Source organism: Oxyura jamaicensis, chromosome 2 (genome assembly GCF_011077185.1).
Source record: "Oxyura jamaicensis isolate SHBP4307 breed ruddy duck chromosome 2, BPBGC_Ojam_1.0, whole genome shotgun sequence".
In the NCBI taxonomy this organism is placed as follows: Eukaryota; Metazoa; Chordata; class Aves; order Anseriformes; family Anatidae; genus Oxyura; species Oxyura jamaicensis.
In genome coordinates this window covers 58,891,105-58,913,475 of record NC_048894.1, presented here as the reverse complement: position 1 = coordinate 58,913,475, position 22,371 = coordinate 58,891,105, and the positions used below count along the sequence as shown (strand labels likewise).

At 40.3% G+C, this 22,371-nt stretch overlaps 1 long non-coding RNA gene across 2 annotated transcripts in view; it reads left to right on the top strand.

The window, feature by feature from the left end:
• The window catches only part of LOC118162297, a 144,797-nt gene that overhangs the window by 101,947 nt on the left and 20,479 nt on the right, over positions 1-22,371 (top strand). For both annotated transcript variants that reach the window (XR_004748382.1, XR_004748381.1), the window contains one exon: positions 12,952-13,007. This is a non-coding gene — a long non-coding RNA (uncharacterized LOC118162297). The remainder of the gene's footprint in view (positions 1-12,951; positions 13,008-22,371) is intronic.

Sequence of the window (22,371 nt, the reverse complement as noted above, 5' to 3'; positions counted from 1 at the left end):
TTCAATCAAAACTTAAAGAAATTAAAGACACTTTTCAGATCTCAACATTTCTGTTTGAGGGTTTAGTAAAGATGTGAAAATATCGTATTTATATGGTGTTTCCTCCATTCCTATTAAACCTAGCCTGTTGATTTTTACCACTTCTCCTCCCCAGAGACTCAACTGGGTGCATGAGGCAGGTGTGGGCATGAGAGTGCAAATCTGTCTGCAGTACCTGATCTCTCATCCTCACCTCCAGACCAGTTCCCCTGCCTCACTTCACACTGGTGGCTGGCTGGGGTGCCACTGATATCCCACACAGGTGTCTGGGGCGGCTGTGTCTGCCATTTGTGATTGTGAGTGTAGCCCCACCGCATCACTTCTTCCTGGCTTGAGGCACCTTTGGTCTGTTCACAGGTGGATGGTCTGACTTGGCATCGTGGTTGACACTGTCAGGCTGGAGGATGGTTGTCTGTCTGTCATTCCTCACAGATATATTTTTTTTTCCTTTGCTGTTTAACACAACTGTGAATGTGTTATTTATGTTGGTTTGCAGAACTGTGACCTGAACAGCAATAACTGCATTCATTTCAGTGCTATCAACAATGAAGAAGCCACATCTCTTCAGTGGTGCACACTGGAGATCCAGTCACATGTCTTTACTGGCCTTTTATCCTGCATTTAAGGGAGGGAAATAACTGAGGGCTTTCTCACCCATCTCAGAGCCCTGTGAATGTTTTGAGCAACTGATATACCTCACTGGGTGTTCAGCCAGTAACTTGAACTGCTGATATTCTTCGCCTTGCACATCATGATTTGATATGAATAAACATCGACACTGTACCAATTGTTTATTAGTTTTGGCTTCTCTTTGAATTTTAGAGTAGGAATCATATTCTAAGAAATAGGTTTTTAGGTCAAATTCTCTCCTGCTTTTCCCATAGTCTGTCATTTCATGAACTTGAATCAGGATTTTTTCATTTGTGTTCTTTGGAACTATTGTGTCTTTTATCTAAGCATATATCCCAAGCCAAAAAAAAAAAAAAAAAAAAAAAAAAAAAAGCTCATCTTTGCTGTTCTTAGCTGATTTTTTCAATACCTATATGTTACTATGTTTTTCTTAAACTGCTAAAATCATCGTATTTCTCTTTCCGAGACTGCAAGGTTCTGTTCACTGGTGTCTTCCTAAAACCAGGACTGTGGTGATTTAAATGCTCTTTGCTTATCCTCTCCTAATAAAACAGTGGATTTCAGTTAATGCAAAACTAAGGGGGAGACATATATCTCTGAAAGCTTTCTGACTGCAGAATGAAAGGGAGTGTACTCTATTTTTAGTTAGAATAGAACTGTTTATTGCCTTGCTAAGCATATGACCCATCCTGAAGTCAGATAATCTTCAATTTCTGTGTTCCAGTTGCAGCTAAAAACATCTTCAATTAGAATGCAATTAATTTATATAAGGAAAGCATTGTGCTACATAAAATACACGCTAAATATTATTATATAGTCATAATATATGTCTATATGTTGTATAAATAAAGTATTATGCTGCATAATACTTTATCCTACATGATAATTCATCAGAAATGTTGTGGCCAGCTGGACTAGGGAAGTGATTGTCGCCTTGTATGTGACCCTAGTGAGACTGCACCTTGAATATTATATTCAGTTTTGGGCCCCTCACTCCAAGAAGGGCATTGAATTGCTTGAGCATGTGCAGAAAAGAGCAATCACAGAATCACAGAATTTTCTAGGTTGGAAGAGACTCAAGATCATCAAGTCCAACCTCTGACCTAACACTAACAGTCCCCACTAAACCATATCCCTAAGCTCTACATCTAAACGTCTTTTAAAGACCTCCAGGGATGGTGACTCCACCACTTCCCTGGGCAGCCCGTTCCAGTGTCTAACAACCCTTTCGGTAAAGAAGTTCTTCCTAAGATCCAACCTAAAACTCCCCTGGCGCAACTTAAGCCCATTCCCCCTCGTCCTGTCACCAGGCACGTGGGAGAACAGACCAACCCCCACCTCGCTACAGCCTCCCTTGAGGTACCTGTAGAGAGCGATAAGGTCACCCCTGAGCCTCCTTTTCTCAATGAAGCAGGTGAAGGGAAAAGAAACAAAGGTTACGAGGAGCAGCACAGGGAACTGGTGTTGTTTAGTCTGGAGATGAGGCTAAGGGGAAACCTCATCACTCTCTACAGATACCTGACAGGAGATTGCAGCAAGGAGGGCGTTTTTCTATTTTCCCAGCTAACAAGTGATAGGATACAACAAAACAGTCTGAAGTTGTGTCAGGGAAAGATTAGATAGGAAATTTGGAAAAATTTCTTCACGGGGACAGACAGTGAACAAGCATTGGAACAGGCTGCCCAGGGAAGCGATGGAGTCCTAATCTCTGCAGATATTTAAGAGACACATGGACATGGCACTAACGGATATTGTTTAGTGGTGGGATTTGGTAGGTCAGATTGGTGGTTGGACTTGGTAATCCTGAAGGTCTTTTCCAACCTAGATGATTCTATGATTCTACGTTGGTAAAGCTTGAAACAACCAGTCAAAATTCTCTCTGTCAGTATAGGCATAATATTTGTGTTCTAGTGAGGAGCAAACAGTGACTGCAGCATTGTTGAGAGATCTTGGTATAAATAAGTCACTGCCATTCCTGCACTGCATAAGTACCTGTTCCTTTTAGAGGTGCTTGAACAAGACAGTAACTTCATCAAACAAAAACATTTTAAAATAAATGAACAGAATTCTTAGTGGCTGCATTTTTTATATTTTGTTTTGTTTTGTTTTGTTTTTTTATATATGTCTCTTACTGCTACGCAAATGCTTACAGGAATAGGTCAGTGAGAACTGCTGTCATTCTCCAAATGCTGTATGTGCTTCAGTGCTTTTCCCGGACATAGCAGAGCACACTACATGTTGTGAGGCAGAGTGCTAGTCAGTGACTTATGAGCATTTCAAACATGATTTGCACAAGCGACCTCATTTATATGCCAGGATGTGAGCACAGGACAGGGAACAGAGGACCAGGCAGAGTGGCTGCAGGAGAAAATGCCCACCATATTACCATATGAAGTGTGCTGAAGCAAGGGGACACCTGAGCTAGTGAAAGGATTTCCTGCTATAAATCAACTCATGCTGCTTGGTGTCAGTTCCTTGGGTAGATGGTGTCTATTCAATCAGATTTAAATTCTGTGTAATGTCTCTATTATATGGAAAATTGTCTGTGTCTTTCAAGTGATCAAACCTCTTTTGTAAATTAAATCATCAGCCATTATAAATCCATCATTTCCTTCATTCCTCAGGGATCTCTGATACTGATTTTTAGAGTGTCTCAGGACAAGATTAATATGGGCTTAATTCAGCAGACTTTATTTTCAATATCTTACAGTTTCTGAGAATGTAGGTAATTGTTCCTGAAGGGATTTAATCAGGGAGTTTTTAAATGTATCCTCGGCAGGTTACTCAGAGCTTATGAATGCTTTGCTTGACTTTAGTGAGATGGCATGTGCATGTCCTTCCTCCTCTTCACTAATATATATATATGTATTGCTCTTTTATCACCTCGGCTGCAAAAAGAGGTTTATGAATCTGCAGCTATTTTTGTTGTTAGGCTTAATTCCTACCATCAAGCTGAAGTTTTACATTAGCTGTTTAGCCAATGACGTTTCTTTTGGTGGGCTGATCATCAGAATTACTGTACCTCTTTGTGTGGCTTTTTTTTTTCAGATCACACTGATCTGAGGGCTGTGCTGGTTAGTCTCTCCGTATGTGATCTGTGACATCTATAGCAAGAGACTTTTTTACTAATTTCAAAGCTGAGTGAGTATTAATCCTAACATCAGAGATACAGCTGCATTTCTGACCTAGAGGGCCATTGTTTCATTAGTCCTGATTAACTACAGCATTAGTCCAGTTTTGCTCTGGTGTGGATTTATATCAGTGTACGGCTTCAGTAATGTGATAAATTAAAAACAGCACACCAAAACCTGGTTCAGTTGAAGTCAGCAGTAGTACTGTTGACCTCACGTAGCACCATGACCTGTTTGAAAGCAGTTGTGATGTCCTCATATCTCAACTTCCTTGCGGCTTTTTGGGACTGAATATTGAAAAAAAGCCAAAGACGTTTGGTTTTAGCTTTCTGTATGCTATCAGCAACATGTTATTGCACTGCTTTTGCAAAGCACAGTTTATATGTTACAGGGTCTGGTTCAAAGGGCACAGCTCTGCCGCCATTGTCTGTTTAGTTATTGTTTGCCCTGCATTCGCTCGGCCTACAAAAAGATCTGATTTACTGCCTTACTGTTACCCAACCGTGGGACATTCTTGTGGCTTTAACTGTTTGACATATCCTTAAGAATGGTTTTCATTTGATTTTTAAAACATAATTGATCAATGAAGCGAAGTTTATTGGCCCATATGTTTGACCCTTATTTAACGAATAAGAGCTTTTCCTGCTCTGTAAACCATTTGTTCTTGTTGAGCTTGCTTGCTGGCTTTTCATACTTTAAAGTGTTTTTTGGATGATGTAACATGGACTGTCCCATTTGGTAGTGGGGAGTTAACACCATTTACCTCAGTGCAACTCTGACAGTGTTACCAGCTGAGGATTTGGCCCTGCGCTCTGCTTTTTTAATTTCACACAGGCTCTTTTCCAGCATCTCTGGTCAAGGTTAAATCAGCTTTTCACAGCACTCAGAGAAATCACAGTTGATTCATCCTATATTCTAAATATGAGGCTTTATTTTATTTCTGTCTCTTCAGAGATGTCCATGTCAAGTGCCAAGCAGCTATCTAAACACCAAATATCTCCTTATAATAGAGTTACATGGTTCCCTTAAAATCATGTTTGAATTCCAAGTTTCCAGGCAGTAACACGAATTGGCCATATTACAGTGCCCACAGTGGCAAATGTAAGCAAAAGGTGATAAATGTGTGGCATAGTTCCTGAGATTACCCCATCACTGATACGTTTCATAACCTTCATCACATGGTCCTTATCCTTTTCTTGGTTGAAAGTGCTGTATATATACCCGCAGCATGGCCATCACATGAAGAAATGTCATGTACGTGTGAAGAGCCTTCTCTGCAAACAATGGTGTATAAACTGTCACAGTAAATCACTCCCTTTTTCCTGCTCTGGCTTCTTCCAACAGTGGTGGACTTTGACCAGGTGGCTAGCTCCAGCCTTGTAAGAATAAAATATCTGCCCTCTCCTAAAAGCCGGGAGTGCTGTGCCTCAGAGAGAACATCATATTTATTTAGGGGATAAGCACTCTGCTCAAATGGATTCTGCCGAGCTACTGGGTACCTGCAGTTTATTCTGGGCATCCTTAGCAATTCACTTTGAAACTTTTGCTGTCAATTTAATATCACAATGATTCCCATTCTGTTATCACGGTACCTATATTTATAGTGTTCAAACCAACTAGCATGTATCGTCTTTAGAGAATCTACTGAATATGGGAAACTCGGATAACTCCAGCTGTTGTTGCTGTGAGCTTTGGGGAATTATTCCCACTGTTTCTTGTGTTGTGATAGTGCAGTGCATAGTTTTGTGTGACATCTCAATTTTACTATAACTAATATGGAATCCATAATATAGTAAAAGGAAATTTGGATCTGACATAGGAAATAATAAGAAAAAAAAAAAAAAGAGTGGAGAGAGAATGTTAAAAATTTTAGAGATCTTGAGATTCTTAGGCAGTAGTGATTGTAGACCTCTTCTACACAGATCAGCCTCACATGAAAATGAGACTGGCCTCAGGCTTACCCTTGCTTGCCTTGACTGAAATGGATCTCCAACCAACTCCCATTGGTAGATCCACAACAGGGAGATATTTGGATATCCTGCTAAACCATTTTTGCAATTGCTTTGTGCCAGCAGAGTGATTAAAAAAAAAAAAAAAAAACAACAACCACAGCCTGGGCCAAGATCTGGACTTACTTTCCAGTTTCCCATATGGGAAACTTTATAGTATGTGAAAAATAGAAGGCACACCTGCTTCTATACAAGTTATGTTCAAGTTCTGCTGGGCTTACGTGAAAAACAAAATGTTCACTGATCTGTCTGGGACCGGTTGAGAGGTTGTACCTAGCGGTTGTACTGGTTGTTCCTTGTGCATGGTAGGAATGATAATCCAAGCACATTGCTTTTGATTGCTGTTGCTTCATTTTCCACCTGCCTTAAATCTGCTTTGCTGCACACCAGCATCTCAGCAAATGTCAATTCCCAGGAACACCGTCTGCCAGTTTCCTTCCATAACCACCAAACCACATATGAAAGATCCCTCCCAGGATGTGATCTACTCACCTGTCCTTGGAAAAAGAAAGAAAAAATAATAAAAATAAATAAATAAATAAATAAATAAATAAATAAATAAATAAAAAACAGTTCAGCTGCACTGGATCGTCTTTAAATCTTTAAATGAAGCCACTTGAGTTGTTACAGGTCAAAGAGGAATTTGTAATGAAGAAAAGTATACTGTGTCTCTCTGCTTAAATCTCATGAGCACATCAGGGGCATATTGTCTCTCTGCACAGGGGCAAGGCAAGAAGCATTTTCCTTGCTATGGCAAATGGAGAACTCTGCTCTAGCAGGACAGGGGAAGGAAATCATATAAGACTCTAGCCTACAGGCTTTTTTGGTTCTTCCTTTGACAGCCAATTATTTTCTAGTTTGTTTCAGCATTGCCAAACTCCAGCTCAGACTGATCACAGTGATTTCAAAATGTGCTCATACCTCTGTTTGGCACCTGGCCCTCAGAGGCAAGGTTGTGGCATGCGGCCTCCAGGTTTTCCCCATGACAAGTCTCAGGCCAGAAGGTGGATTGATCTGTGAGGCTGGGGAGATGCAGCTGATCCCCAATGAGCAGATTTGGCAGCAGGAACAATTTTGTCCATCCAGGGTAAAGCTTGGAAGTCTGACTCTCAGACCTGTCATACTTCAGAGTGTTAGGGGTTACCTGCTGGATGAAATGTTCTGCGTGGATTGTAATTTATTTATTTATTTATTTATTTATTTTTGTCCAGCAGTGCTCAGTTACAACCGTTTCCATTGCAGAATGGCTACATTAAATCCACTTAATCTGAAACAAGCAATGGAAATCTGAATAATGGAAGTCACTGGGGACTCAAGAAGGAAAAATAAATTTAAGATACCTTCAAAAATGCTCAGTGCATTTGCTTCTCTGCTTTGTATTTCCATATCAAGTCTCTGTTTTCATAAAATCATACTCTGCAACAAAGCACAGGGCAAATTTTTTATGTGAGCCTGAATACCCTCAGTTCCCAAATTCCTGAACTTTAGTTGCTAGGAGCAGCAAAGTCTGAGCCAAGCAGAAGGGTAGCCCACTTTTGTAGCAGTCAGAGCAAAACCCTTGATCTCAAATGTCTTGGCGTATCCAACACTCAAACCCTGGACCATACGTTAGCCCATATCTCATAGTGACACTTAGATTCTGCTTTTATCCAGAGGCTACCAAGAAGCCATTTGCAATGTCATTAATGCCAAGATGTGTCTTTAATTGCAAGAGAAACATTATGTTGTCAGAGGTAAACAGAAGATACCATAAAGAATATTCTGGTGGAGTTCACCATGTTTTTGCTAGACTCATCTTGGAGGCTCAGCTCATCATCTCAGCTCCTGCCAGAGGTTGCACAGCTGGTTCCTAGCAAAGAAGAGACACACTGCACTAGTTTGCTGCTGAGCAAAGAAAGTGTTTAACTTCACGTATGTCCACACTTCTGTATCTGTGCAGTGTGCTCATTGTTGAACTGGCCGGCTGTCGTGGAAAGACCACTGATTTTCTTCCCATGTTCTTTAACTGTAGTCACATGTGGCCAAACCAAACCCCCGCAGTGCAACTGTTTTTTCCTATTTACACATGTTACTAAGAAACATCAGCTAAGGATATGTTATTACAAGTTTGGGAATGACCCTATTTTTGGCACATGGCCAAGCCAAATATTTTATTTCATTTAGAAAAGCAGAATATGATAGAGTCAGTAGTTATAATTATGATTGGCAAGCAGAGGTGGAGTGCTACTATGAAACAGAAAGACAGGAAATTCCAATAATCCTAATTAATAAGCATGGTCATTAATTCCATCGGTGAGATTATAAAACAAATGTCATTCTGTCTTAAGAGCAGCTTGTCCAGGAAAGGGCACGGGAGACAAACTGTGAAAGAGATTGATTCATTGATCAAGGCACTTTGATGTGATAAAGATGTTAACATTGAGATTTTTTTTTTAAAGTTTAATTTTGTGAGAATCATTAAGCTTCACATCTATAATCAAAAAAAGGGGGGGGTAATTAAAAAAACAGAAATATTATTTAAGTAGCAATTAAGCAGACCTAGAGGGGGAAAAATGATGAAATAGTCTTATGAAACGGACAAAGAAGAATCTAAAATCCATTTAATTGTCTCTAAGCACAACACAGAATGCTTTCTCTTTGTCACACCAGTACTGTTGTAACTTATTTCTTAGTCCTCCCCTTCTCCTGTTTACATATACAAGAAGGAATATGCTGCTTTCTCTTTGTCAGTCTCTCGTTAGAACATACGAACCACAACATTCTAGTAACAAAATTACCCTGTCTTTGCGGTTATTTTCTGAAGAGGGACAGTAATTCAGAAATGACTATTTTCCTCTCTTTGTACTGGTTAGTTCATTGTGGACTCTAAATGCTGGCATGAGACACACAGACTGTGCTGGAGTCAAATTTGGAGGGGATGTTACTGGCGCACCCACTTGCACTGTTCTTCTTGAGAGTTTGTCAGTGTTTCAATTGCAAACCGCTCCTTGTGGAGATTTATAACTAGGTCATAAAAGTTCCCTCCCAGCTAAAATTTGCACTTCTTTCAAGTTTTATGACACAAACACAAAATAGAAGTCTGATTTTTTTCAGGGGATATATTTCATCATAACATATAAAGATTAACGTGCTTAAATCCCATCCTCATTTGGGGGAGTTACACATCAGCGCATGGAATATGGGGGCAAATCATCATGGAATATGGGGGCAAATCATCAGCTGGTGCTTTGTGCCTAACCTCTGTGAAGCCCATAGACCAATGCTGATTCATATCAGCTAATCTGTCTCATAGTCAGTGTCCTTTTGCTGGCCATAGTGAAATAGTTGTGTGTTGTTTTTTTTTCATCAGCCTTTTAGGAGGTACACTTCCTAAATGATTGGCAGAGGAGAGGGAGAATCTGTTTCAATGTACCTTCTGAAACTGGAGTCAGAGCAATGCAAAACAGAGGTTAGAGTCTGAAATACATTTTTTCTCCTCTATCAGAGCTAAAGAGCTAGCAGCCTGATTCCAAAATGATCAGGGCTAACAATGTCCATTGACATCATTGTCTCTGAAGAACTGTATAAAGCAACAGCTAGAAAAGTGCCAAGCCCACAGTATCCATAACACTCTTTCATGAGATGATCTCCAATGTTATGCAAGGTACAAGGTGTATTATGCACACTGACAAATTGGTATTTCATTTGTTTGTGAGTTGTATTTCATGTCAGACATGAGAATTTATGCATATTTTTTCCTGTTGCTGTTTGTGGACAAAAGTGTTTCAGTTCATGAGCACCATTTACAAACATTGCCTAGAGCTGGCTAGAAGAGAAGTGTACAGGCTGTTGTGTTAAAAGCTCGCTTCCTTCCTAAAGCTTTAGCAGACTTTTCAGAGTTTTTTTGGTTTTTTTTTTCCCCAAAGTACTGACTTTTCTTCCACAGTTACCCTGGGCTCTTGGAAGATCTTTCCAAACTGCCAGAAGCCAGATCTTCAGGTAGTTATGGTGAAAGCTGTGGGCTGCACAATTAAAGGATAGTGCAGTTGAAATGGCGCCAAATCCATCCTAAGTACAAGCTTTTCACAAAAGCACCACAAAAATACTTAGTCTGACATAGCCCATTACGCTTTTTTTCTAATAAAATTGTTGTTATTTTACCAATCTAGTTTTCAGGGATTTAGTTCTCTTTGGAGACACAGCCACGCTGTATTTCCTTAGCCAATAACTAGGGCCATGTGAAATACTCCCTGTCAAATCCCAAACCACCGGACACTGGCCAGGTTTCAGTTTTCATTATGAACTCAAAATTCAGACCAGGATGGTCTGTTGAGGAAATGGTTTGTTAAGGTTCACAAACCTTGCGAACGAACTTTGGCCCTATTTTGATTAACCCCACCTCTAACGGGAGGAGGCATGTTTGAAAACCAGGTTCAAGATGGCTTCTCCTGATGCATTTCCCAGGACTTGGGCTAAGCCAAGCAGACAAACCAAGCCTCCACTCAGCCACTGCTTCTGAACAAAATTTGTAGTGCGGTCTGGCACTCTTTACTTCTCAGATGGTTAACCTATGTTAGAGCACAGCACTGAAAGAGCCATTTCAAATGATTTTGAAACATGCCTCGTTCTCAGCATAATCATGGAACTAGCTAATCAGAGCTGCATGGATATAGTGTTCAGGCTTCTTGGTCTCCATCCAAGGGTACTTGGAGCTTGAGGTTTTAAGTTACTGCTTGGTTAGTTATATATTCAAAACAGAATGACAATTTTAACTTCTAACTAAGCTGATAAAAAATGAAAACTCCCTTCACCCCCAATTTTAACACTCTGAAACAACTCTCAGCATTACAACATGCAGTGCGTGGGGGTGTGTAGGCATGACGCACATACTTTTGCTTTTGTTTTTTGTCTGTCCTGGTGTTATATTCCTGAGACATTGTTTTATCACTAGATGAAAGCCTTGGCACTGAAATATTGCCGTGTGGCTTGCATTAGTGATAGTAATAGTCTGCTCCAGAATTACCCACCCAACATGCCTTTGAATTTATTTGATTGAATTGACCTGTCGAGGTCTCAGACATAGCTAATCTTGTTCTCTGGCAGACTGTCTTCATTAGGACAGGGAAGGATCCTGCAGAAGCAGCATTCTGCTGGGATAGTGTCATTTTGCAGTATGGAGAACTTGCAACCAGTAGGTTTGTTTGATACCTGGCAGCACAGAGCAGATTTAAATGAGTGTTAGGGTGTTTGGGGGTTTTGCTTGTTTGTTTGTTTTTCTCCTCAGTGTGAACTACCTCCAAAGCTGGGGTTCCTTCTACCAAGTCATACTACTTGTGATGCCAAAACGGGCAGACTGTATGTGAAGGGAAACTCTAAGTCTGGGAGAGGCACTAAATACAATATTGGTTGTGGCACTGTTGAGGCTAATTCTGGCTGGCAAGTATGAATGAGACTGAGTAATGCTGCAGTCTGTCACCTCTCACCCTATTTAGTATGACAGCACTCTCAAGGCATCCCATACAAAAATAAAACATATCTGAAAAAGTGTAAGAAACTGGTATGAGGTGACTTGCTTGATTTGAAACATAGAGTTATCAAAGAAACCAGCCCTTTTTCAGTTTAGCTGTATCCACAGAGTAGCTTCTATGATTGCTGTGGGTTTGTAAATTGTCCATGCAAAATATTTTCCTCCCTTTTTCTCACAATATCTTAGTTTATCTATATATTCAGAAGAATTCCAAGTTTCCGTTCTTGATGTTCTGTTCAAGTTTGTTTCACTGTAGTGAGTCACGTAACAGAAGTCAAACAATTTTTTTTTTATGTGTTGCAGAATGGTTGAACTGTTTCCATCTTAGGGAAAGAGGGGAGGAAAAATGGGAAGACGTACCTAAGAGGGAAGTAGAAGACTTGATTCACATATATCTAACAGTGAACATCAGAATATTATCTGTAGATTGGGACATACATTGAGCATATAAGCAAAACATTCAGAATTGATTGAAATAAATATTTAGATCTCAAACACGTAAACTGATTTGTCACAACCACCGCCAGAAGATGTTCTTCAGATTAAAACTGTCTGGAAAAAGGGGCAATGCATCAGGTTGGCGTAATGATGGGGAAAGATCAGGAACCACTGAGGCAAAGAAGGGAACTCATAGTGGATAGTGAAATGGAAGAACCTAGCACTAGCTGGGAAATCAAACTGGATCAAAAGATAGCTGGACAGGGGAAAGATGAGGGAGAGGTAGAGGTGTGCTAAAGAGAAGTTGAGATCAGGAAGCAAGGAAAAAGTGGAAGTGGCTGGGTGAAGATTTGAGGGCAACAGCTGTTGAGAAGTTAGGTATGAAGACTGCGTGTATCCTATGGACTGGAACACAGGAAAGAGAGGAATGGCAACATTATGGGGCAGATGGGCAAGGGAAGTTAAGACAGAGTGGCAAGAATGAGTAGGTGAGGATCTACAAGGTAAAATGGGAATTCAGGCTTTCTAGACAATAAGACTGAGAGAAAAAGAGTGATTTTATGCTTAAAAAGGCTGAGGACTCAGATGTCTTAGGCAAGGAGAGAGACATGCTCAGAGCAGCCAGTGGAAAGTTTTCATGAGAAAAATGAAATTGGGTGGCAGCAGGGAAGAGAGAACTAAGGCAAAGTTGTGTCAAGGAAGGTAAGAAAGGAGGGGTAATGCTGTCATGGGATAGACAAAATAGCCAAGGAACATGGAACAGTACATGCGATACCAGTTCCTCTGCTGTCAGCAAATATCTGCTTAAATGCTAGCAGAGAGTGTGTCATTCTACTTTAGTGCTGCCAGTAGGGAGGTCAACAACCTATTGCTATAAGCAATGCCATTAAACTAAATTTCTTAGATCTGTGTGGAAAATTCATATGCTCAACAGTGTAGTACTTATAAGTAGTTACATGATGGAACTTCTGCTTTTTCACTTTGCTTTCTAAAAACATCTAAAATAAAAGCCAAATTACACAGAAAAAAATACATATTGAGACATATTAAAGTTACATTTAAGCACCTGAAAGTTTTAAAATTTCCAAGGCACTCTGAACTTTGCCATCATGATTACATTTCCCTACCCTATCCCATAAATTTGTTCTCTGATACTATCTTTAATTGCAGAAATATATATATATATATTTTCTCACAGGGCACTTACTCACCAACCTTCTTTGGGAATGAATCAGGAATGAGTACCGGGGCAAGGTATTGTCTCTAATATTCTTCCTTCATTTGTTACAAAAATTATGAGATGTATAATGATAGAACGAGGGGGGTATAGGATGAAAAAGGCCAAGTTATATGTCTATGATGGTTGAATAGTGGCTCACATAGTCAGATTTTCTCCCTTTCCCTTTACCATTCAGTCTGTGCCTTGCCAGGCATCACACTTTTCCACAGGTGGCCACTAATTGTGTGTTCCTCATTTCTAGGGTCCTGACAGGAGACTCTAGGGTCTGGTTTGCAGAAAAGCTGAGTATTCACAGCTGCAACTGGAGTTAGTGGTATTAGTGTTTTAAATGCATAAAGGACTATGTAGCATTATATACCCCAAAATATCCATACGAAAGATTTTAAGAGAACTGATTACTGAAGTCAACTGACATGAGGAATACAGGGACTTGAATGTGGAGAAAGTTTGGAATTTCTCAAGTCAAAGTTATAAAACTATCTGTTACTTGGATCCCAACAAGGAGAGGGAAAAATACTTAACAAAGATGGCCCTAGCCCTAACTGCATGAAGAACCATCTCAAAGAGGATATTAAGAGTAAGCGTGGAGCTTATAAGGGACAGAAAAAAGGATAAACCAGCAAAGAAAATTATGTCTTGGAGGTCAGCAAGTATAGAGACAAAGTGAAAATTGCCAGGAATCAGATTGAGTTGTACCTTGAAAATAAAGCTAAAGCAAGCAGCAATAAGTTCTTCAGTATAGAAATAAAAAGAGAACGAAGGAAAAAAAAAAAAAAAAGACTTGGGGAGATGGAATGGAATGCTATAAAAAGAAAGAATATGGCAGTGATTGGATTTCCAAGGTGATGATGGGCAAGATGACAAATAGGAATGGGGATTTTTTGAGAAACCAAAATGAGGTGAAGCAAAATTCAAAATATTTGCTACAATAAATCGAGGAGACTGGATAATATCCACTTATGAATGCTGAAAGAACTGGCACATGAAATTGCAGGTCACATGCAAAGTAATTTCATAAATCTTTAAAACAGCAAGTGCCAGGTAGCAAACAAGAGTAAATGACACATTACTCTGAAACTGTATTTAATATTTCCAGTAAATTGAAAGCACAAGTCTAATGCTGCTAAAAGAAAGGAAATCTGATTTGGGGAATTTACATACCTTCTAGGCTTACCTCCCTAATATGCAGCAATTTAGATTATATTATAAAGATAAGGACAATTATAAATTGTGGGGGAAAGGATTCAATTGAAGGTAGGGTGTATCAAATTTTGTCATGCCAGGATAACTTGATACTTGTATTTGATAATCAGTGGATTTAGTTTGCATCTACTTCACTGAAAATCTCTTGTAGATTATAATACGAATAAAATAAGTAGTTAAGAGGCCACAGATATGGCTTAATATTGAAGCTTCAATATGTGTAAAGGGTATGTAGGAGTGGCCAGTACTGACAGCTGGTGAGAGAACACAACTAGAAGTCTGCAAAGAAGGTTTACCTACTAGAATATTTTCATAAACGATGCTGGCTCAGACTTAGCAGTATGCTAATGAAATTTGCTCTCGACTTCAAGATGGGAAGCACTGACAAAAGAAGGAGGGATCCAGATATCATATATGCAGAATTGTATGACGCTGAGGACTGGACTATTCGTGAGGTCATGCACATAAAGAGCTAAAGCCAGGAATTTCTGCTCTAGGCTGGGAGCTCATCAATTTTCCTATAAGTGAGGAGGAAAAAGGGTTGGTTTTACATTGTGAAAACAAATGTTCATGTCATTTGAAGGAGCCTAGAAATTAGAAAATGAAAGTCTAAACTACATCAGGAAAGATAACTGCAGTAAAAATAGGGAAGTCCTAATATTTTAAAAGGCATGGGTAAGATCCAATAGAGTATACCAGGTATAGTTCTGTATGCTGAAATAAGATGATTTGAACTAGAACCCATGCCTGTCTTGTAAGAGAAAATAAAAGCAGCTTTGCTTGCTTTGTCTAGTAGTAAATGAGGCTGAGGCAATGTATGGCTTATCTCTCTAAGTACATGTGAAGAGGTGGAGCTGGTTTGAAGGTATGGGGGAAGTAAGAAGGAGGGTAGTCAATACTGGATTTCAAGAATTATCTAAGCTAAAGGAAATTAAGGGCAAAAGAAGGCACAGATATGAAATACTCATATATGCATTAGCCTGGGAACTAGGATGAGCTTTGTGAGCATCAGAAGGGTACTGAAACCTTCCGGTAGAAGAGAGATGAGCAAAAATGCTGTTCTGCAGCTGCATCTAGCAGCCCCCCAATGCAGACTGACTTTCCTGCTGCCTCCTCTCCTCTGACAGACAGCAGCCCTGATTCTTCCCACCAAGCTCCACGCAGGTTGCTACATGTTGCCTTTAAAATGTGTTTGTTGTTGCCATGTCCTTTGTGCCAGTACTTGCTGATTTTCTGAAGTCAGACATTACAAGTACATAAGTCACAGAAGAGACAAGGAATCCTGTCTTGCCAGCCCATTACAGCCTCATAAGTCTCACAGATGTTCAAATATATTGGTTTTGAAATGAAACTCCCACTATGTGGTTGAATTATTGCTGCTAGTGAAGGACCTGCCTCCACCCTATCTGGCTTCCCTTTATTGTTCCATGGTGTTTTCCTGGTTGTTTGCGTGACTGGCATATCTTATTTCCAGTGATGCTCTTTCAGAGTTCCCAAATTCTGGGCTTGATTCCATTCATCACAACATGTGGAGTTTCTACACTTATTCCACAGAAATATTCACATTTTTTCTCTACCTCTGTCTTGCATTTGCTGTTACGCCACAACAATGGGCTGGGTTAAGCTTGAAGGTCTATCCCTAACCCAGTATCTCATTTCTGAAGATGGTCAGGGCCAGATGACTGAAGAAGGGTGTGGGAAGAGGGCAAAAGTAGTGAGACTTCCTCAAAACACTCTTCAGCCTCCAAGAATTTGTGGCTCGGGTAATTCCTGAGCCAGAGATGGGGCCTTTGTTTTTAATAGCTCCGATGGATTTTTCTTCTGTGAATTCGTTCATGAATTTTTAAACGCAAGTTAACTTGTGGTATCCCACAGCATCCTGTGGCAAGAAGTTAGCTGGCTTTACTGTGAGTTAAGAAACGGAAAATCTACCTTTTTTATTTGTTTGAAAAAAATGCTTCCTGCCTTTCATTTGATGCCCTCTAGCTTGTATACCAGAAGAAATAGTGTGTAGCTTTTTCCTGTTTGCCATGTTCATGCCACTTGTGATTTTACAGACATCTATCACGTTGTCACTTAGGCTGGAGTCTAAATCTATTTAATGACTCCACATATGGAAGCCAGTACATACCTTTTGCCAGCCTTGTAATCATTCTCTGCGCCTTTACCAGCTTTTACTGATTGTTTGGGCATAGTGGGAAGTGTGGTGGTGGTTTCCTTCGGTGGCAGTTTGTACTGAGGCTTCATATCCAGCCACAACTGAAAGGTGAAGTAATGGCACCTTTGCATTCCCAAGAGCTCAATCAGTGTTTTAGCTCTAAAAACTTTAATGTGCCTCTGTCCACTGCTCAGAGAAGTGCTCTGATGTGCCAGCTTTGCATGGTCTTCCTCAAAGTGCTTAATATTGTTCCTGTTCCTCCCTCCCTTGTGTCCACCTCTCCCTTTCCCTGCATTCATTCATCCTCTCTGGCCTTCTGCAGACCCCTTCTATGCTGAGTGCCCCCATCTGAAGTATAACACATGTATCTCTAAAAAAAAAAAATATCTTCCTAACAAACAAACATGGCATATTCAAATGCTAGCAGATCAGAACCTGTCTAGTCTACCTCTCCCAACTAACCAGCCCTTGCATGCCAGCTCCTGGTTCATTGTCACTTCCTATCAGTTTCTCTGTATTTATACTCCCAAAGCCCTAGGATTTCTCCTCCTTGTTGTCTCCTGTCCTCACACCCCCCTACCTGCGCTAACTTCCATGGCATAGTGGTCAGAACTTCGATGGGGTTGATGTCCCATGCCTCTCAGTGTTCAAGAGATATTTGGATAATACTATTAATAATATGCTTTAACTTCTGGTTAGCCCTAAAATGGGCTCAATGATCTTTGTAGGTCCTTTCCAACTGTTCTGTTCTGTTCTGGCAGCCTGCCTCAAGCTGATGATCTTGAACTTGCCGTGAAGGAGGAATCCATTTTGCCAGTACAGGAGCCACAGCTCATGCCCTCAGCCCAACTCAACTCACCAATGCACCAGGAAAGGAAGGCACAGGAAGGAGTAGGCAGCCATCCAGCAGCTGCATGCACATAGAGATCTTCACCATAGCCACAACCTCTGGTCCTGTTGGTTTCCTATCCTTGTGCCACCACAAAGCTCAAAGTGAACTCAAGGCATCTTCAAGTGCCTATCAGAGAAGGAGAGAAAGCTTACAGGTAGGAAAAATAAGCAAAAGAAAGCAGGAAAAGGAGAGACAATGTTCTGTTGCTTCTTTCCCGGCTCTGTCTTGTAGTCATTTTGAGGCCACACAAGTGAAGCTACCCCTATCTGAGAGCTGCTGCCTTCTCTGCCCGACAGACTGAGGAACTCTGGGTTATTCTTACTGTTTTCAGGGTCTGTTCAGGACCACCCCTGTGTGATATCATTGTAAGTTAATTGTCTAAGGGAGAGCTAGGAGGAAGCAGAGCCTAGAAAACCAACAGGCCATGAATGTAAATCAGTGGTTTGCCCTTTCATCTCCTGGTCTAGGCTTTGCTTTTATCTCTCTGCTTCTCAGGTCTGATCAATATCTCTCAGAGATCAAAAGATGTCTGGCTTCATCTTGTCTGCATTCAGATATATTCCACTCTTAGTACTTGCTTGTGAATTGATTGTGATTGTTATTGTGAAATTAACTGGATAGTCTGTTCTTGTTATCTTTGGCTACTGCAATAGTGCTGTGGTGAACTACACGCCTGGTGCTTCTGAATCCCTCTAGTTAGTGACAGGTTTAGTACTTAGCATAAAACTTGGGTAGCTGGGTTCATGACAATAATATTTAGACTCATTTAAATGTCAAATGCAATGACAAATGGTCAGGTAACTGGCAATAGTTCTGGTGCCACAAGCCACGGTTGGCATCAAGAACACAGAGCATTGTTGCCCAAAACAATTTTGGTAGTAACTGCACCATTACTAAGGGTGCAAGTCTATTCAGTATTCTGCTACGTAGAACCCTTCCACTTTGCTTTGAAGGCTTTCTCTTGATTATTAAACCACAGGTTTATTCTATGCTGGTTTCTGGCTGTAATGGCTATTGTCATCGTTAGTGACTTACTCAGGGCTGCATTTTGAGCTGCACATGAAAAGTTATTTCTGGCTTCAGCTTGTCTGGTATCTGTCTTCTTGAAATGTGGCTTTATATGCTTGAGACTAATGAACAAAGCAATTATTCTTGTTCCTGTTGCATACTGAGAAAAAATTCTGATTAGTTGTATGATTTGCACTGAGCTGCTTCTATTAGTAGATTGGTGTGTCAGTGACACCAAATTTTTCACACTAATGTGCTTTCATGTATTTGCATATGTAGATGCTTGTTTCTTCCCCAGAGTTTGAACCAGATCCATTGCTCCAGAATAATAATTAGTGAATTGATAAATTATTCCAGTATTACAGTATTTTCTTATCATATTACCAACAGAATGGAATTAAGTTTGATGAATTTGTTGATCTGATATACTCATAGAGAGCATTTTTGGTGGTGGCTTAATTAAATTTAAAAGACACCGTGACTTATTGTTTGCTTGTTTTCTACCAGTTCAAATCTTTGTTGAGTCCAAAATTGGCATCTGTGCGAACCATTTGCTACATTATTCCCATGGCCTAGTCATCCCTAACTGCCCTGAACCACAAATCATCTGCTCATTCCTGTTCAAGCCATCAGCCTAGCCCTCTGGGCTTTGCAGATTCCAGCAATAAATCTAGCTCTGATGACCCAGATCTTCTGAACCCTAACCTTAAAATTAAGGATAATAGTCCCGAGACCCCTAACAGCAAGAGAATTAATCATAAGCCATTTGTCTCTGATAGCCTATCTTCTAGACCTACAGGTCATGCAGTGCCCAACAATAAAACTATCCTGTTAGTCTTTGCTGTCCTAAAAGTAACCTGAACCCTATTTCTAACTTTTAACCTAACCTCAAAACCAATATCTGACCCTGAATTAAGCAGGCATCTTTGGTCTGTGGCACAATGAAGAGCGATCATTGGTTAGCCTTGCTGTTGATGACATCAGAAACTGAAAAATTATGGCTTATGGCTAGCTGCTGTAAAATTCTCAGTGCTAGCCCATGGACTCATAGGAACAAGTCTGAATGAGAAAGGATAGTTTCTGCTATTATGGTTAGAAATGAAACTGAAACTAGCTGGCAGAAATGCTTAGTTTTGTGGCTGTGATAAGTTGGAAGTTATAATTAGGATCAGGTCTGGGTATAGAAAATGAGGAACTGAAGAATTAGCTCTACAGTTGGATCATTTCCTCTCCAGTGAGGCAGAGGAGATCTGGAGACAAAATCTTCTAGTGTTGAAAACAAAGGAGAGACCTAGAGGCAGCATGGCCAGATGCTGCCGTATTCTCCAGATTCTCATACTGACATGAAAAACTCATTTAAATACCTAATGCTGACCTGAGTCTTCTTCCGAAACAGAGAAACAATCCTGTCCTGCCTTGCAAGCTACAGCAAACTACAGTTTGTCTTCAAAACCCTAGACTTAATCTACTCTACATCCAAGAGGCCAGGAATACTAAACTGCATGCTCTTTCTGAGGTGTCCATCACCCTTTTCCTGGAGAATTTGTAGAATGAAGAAAATAGTTTGTCCCTCCATGTCTCCTGCTTGAAATCTTGCCCTTTTCTAAATGCTACCATTGCCTTAATGCTAGGAGAGAGGCTAAGAACAGGTAAAGATCCTTCTGGTTCCTTTAGCACTTGGTCTTTGAACATGGCAAATCTGCAGTCCTGTAATAACAACCAGAAATATTCAGTCTGTGTTATGCTGAATGCTATAACTAACCCAGCAGTTTTCCTGTGCTGGAAAGTGGAAAGGACGTCTTTTCATTTGGATTTGAATATGAGTTGTTTTGAATGTTAGAATTTAGTTTAGATTTACAGGTAGCATCAGAAAATGAGAAACTGTGACTTACTCTACAGAAAAATTCTACTTACCCAAACCTTGGAAGCGCCAAAAGGCTTTCAAAGGTGCAGATAAATGGCTTATCATTAGATTAAGCCTATTGCAAGTTACAGATCTTTCTTCAGGTTTGGGCAAGGTGTAAGACTGAGGAATGCTAGCTTTAGCTTTATTACCAAAACTCAAAGCTTCCGGTGAAGGGAAGATGATGGATGTAGTTTGCAGAGATAAAAGTCTTACTATGAGTGTGATTCCTGTAAGGCTTCCAGGCCCCTCTGCCAGGGCAGGGTTTAGGAAGCAAAAATTTTGAAGGTAGATCTATTCCTGAATCTTACAGGCACTGAGAGGGTTTGATTCTGGATAAAGTTAGCAGGGAAAAAGAATTTATGACTAATTTCTTATCCCTCATCAGACGCGACCATATTAAAATAGACTAGGACTAAACAATCTGCAACTCATAAGGACTATAAAATTAATCATAAACTATTTGGCCTGCAGGCTACTTACCTCATGTTGGTAATGTTGGCATGTTTCCAGAACAAGAAAAGTCCCTGAAGTTCTAGACTTCCTCTTCCCCATCTTACCTGTGCCCTGAAAGACAGGTTCTTAAAGTGCTGAAATTACTCATCAGTTATTTTTTCCTGGTAGCCTTGTCCCTCATCTTACCTGTTGTGACTTGCAAGGTACAAGTATAAAACTATTCAGACTTTCACCCTCTAAAACCCTGAAATGGAGCTTTGCCTTCTTACAGAAGCAAAACTTAAATAATTTCTGTCAAATGAATACATGACTCTGGCACAGCTTCTAAGACTCAGGAGTAATATTAAACATTACTTTTCTGAATGAAACTCTATCAGTACACCTTACCATGTTACTAACCATAATCCAAAACAAAAAAATCACAAACTATTATGGCAAAAATATAGTTTTCCTGCTAACTTCATCTCTCCTTCCTTACCATAACTAGACTCAGAAATGAACCTCATTCCAGATTTCTTCTTTCTCTGGCCTACAAACACTAAGCATCTGAAAGAGCTGCTTACAGCCTAAGAAAATTGATCTGAAATTCCAATATTTGATACTAGAACTAGTGCTATCATTTTTCTTTTCTTAAAACCTGATCCTAATATTAATTCTGAGCTGAGTCAGAGGCTAGAGAAGAAAAAAAAAAAAAAAAAAGTAATATATACACAACTACTTGCTTCATCCTTCTCTACCAATACCTGGAAGATTTAAGCTTGTATCTTGCTCTAGATTTTATTGTGCTAAATTGCAGCCCATGAGCTGACCCCAATCCTAGCCTGAAGGCACTCAAAGTAACCAAAGACATTTTACAGAACAAACATTTTATATTTTACATTGTAAACTCCCATTTTTAAGCTGCATCCTCCACCTACTCATTTGAAATTCCAAGGTTTAGGAAGGAAAGCAGCTCCTTGCTTCCTAATCCCAACTCTTACCGGAAACACATTTGCTATGCTGCTGCTCTGTGCCAGCGTGCCCTCAGGCAGCAGGTGAGTAGCTCGGGAAAGGGGGCAATTTTTTTCCAAAACAGCCCACATTCACTTGTCTGGCTAAGCAGAAATACCTGCCAGGGCTGAACTTTAGAGGTAGACACATCTAACCAGTTGCTGCACCTGCTCCTTGAGCATTCGATAGGTGGTAAAGATGTCCTTCATAGCTGTTGCTGTTTCATCTGCTGAAGTTTTAATGGGAGACTTTTTTTTTTTTTTTTTTTTTTGAGCAGTGGCTAATTAACTCCTCCTCCAAGCCATGAACCCTTATGCTCTTTATTGGCCTCTGCTCTTTATTGACATCTGATACCCAAACACATTCACATTTCCCATGTCCCCTGAGAGCAGGAAGCATGGAAACCCAATGGGCACTCCTGGAACTCTGTTCTATGTCTGCTGCCAGGCCTGTGAAGAACAAAGTGATCAAGATTTTCATGGCCATGGCCCTTCCTCGATCTCTCTACTTCAGGTTTGGAGTGGTTTGAGGGGTGCCCTGAGGCCATCCAGACTGGGGTGTCCACTGCCACCTCCTACCAGCCAAGCACAGCATGCTTCTGGGGAGCTGTGGCAGAGGAAGTATGCCATTTAATAATGTTTATGTATCTCTAGAGATAAAAAATAATCTGTTACCTTTTCCTCTGCAATTCTTCTGAAACTGAAGGTATTTGTGGTATAGGTTTCTCCTCATTCCAGTAGGACCTCTTCATGGACCTGCAGGCCCTGC